Source organism: Solanum pennellii, chromosome 3, assembly GCF_001406875.1.
Source record: "Solanum pennellii chromosome 3, SPENNV200".
In the NCBI taxonomy this organism is placed as follows: Eukaryota; Viridiplantae; Streptophyta; class Magnoliopsida; order Solanales; family Solanaceae; genus Solanum; species Solanum pennellii.
Window position 1 is genome coordinate 49,798,881 of NC_028639.1, and position 1,254 is coordinate 49,800,134.

Sequence of the window (1,254 nt, forward strand, 5' to 3'; positions counted from 1 at the left end):
CGCCATTCTGGAGGACGTGGTGGCCAAGGTAATGGTGGTCACCAAATCACTCGGGGTGGCGGGCAAGCTGGAACTACTGCAGCGCAACATGGTAGGGGCAATGGACAGACAAGTGATAGGGCCCATTGTTATGCTTTCCCCGGGAGGTCTGAAGCAGAGACATCTGATGTTGTTATTACAGGTACTCTTTTGGTCTGTGATTGCATGGCTTCTGTATTATTTGATCCTGGATCCACATTTTCATATGTATCTTTCTCATTTGCTACTGGTCTTGATTTACATTGTGATTTGCTTGACATGCCTATTAGTGTCTCTACTCCTGTGGGTGAGTCTGTGATAGTTGAGAAAGTGTATAGGTCTTGCCTTGTGACTTTGTAGGGAGCAATACCTATGTAGATTTGATTATCCTAGAGATGATTGATGTTGATGTAATTCTGGGTATGAATTGGCTTTCTCCAAATTTTGCAATCTTAGATTGTAATGCTAAAACTGTGACATTGGCCAAGCCTAGGACAGATCCGTTAGTGTGGGAGGGTGACTATATTTCCACCCCAATTCGTATTATCTCCTTCTTCGTGCTAAGAGGATGGTTAGCAAGGGTTGTTTAGCTTTCTTGGCACATCTCAGGGATGATACTTCCCAAATACCTTCGATTGAGTCTGTTACGATAGTCTGTGAGTTTCTGGATGTGTTTCCTGCAGACCTTCCTGGTATGCCACCGGATAGGGATATTGATTTTTGTATTGATCGGGAGCCGGGTACTCGCCCCATTTCCATTCCCCCTTATAGAATGGCTCCAGCTGAGTTAAGGGAGTTAAAGGCCCAACTTCAGGAGTTGTTAGGTAAAGGTTTTATTAGACCAAGTGCATCCCCTTGGGGTGCTCCTGTTTTATTTGTGAAAAAGAAGGATGGAATTTTGCGGATGTGCATAGACTACAGGCAGCTGAATAAGGTAACTATTAAGAACAAGTACCATATTCCTCGCATTGATGATTTGTTCGATCAGTTACAAGGTGCTTGTGTCTTCTCTAAAATTGATCTGAGATCCGGTTATCATCAATAGAAAATACGGGCAGCAGATGTGCCAAAGACTGCTTTTCGAACTAGGTATGGGCATTATGAATTCGTAGTAATGTCGTTTGGGCTTACGAATGTCCCCGCTGCTTTCATGAGCCTGATGAACGGAATTTTTAAGCCATATCTGGATCTCTTTGTTATCGTATTTATTGATGATATACTGATATACTCAAAGAG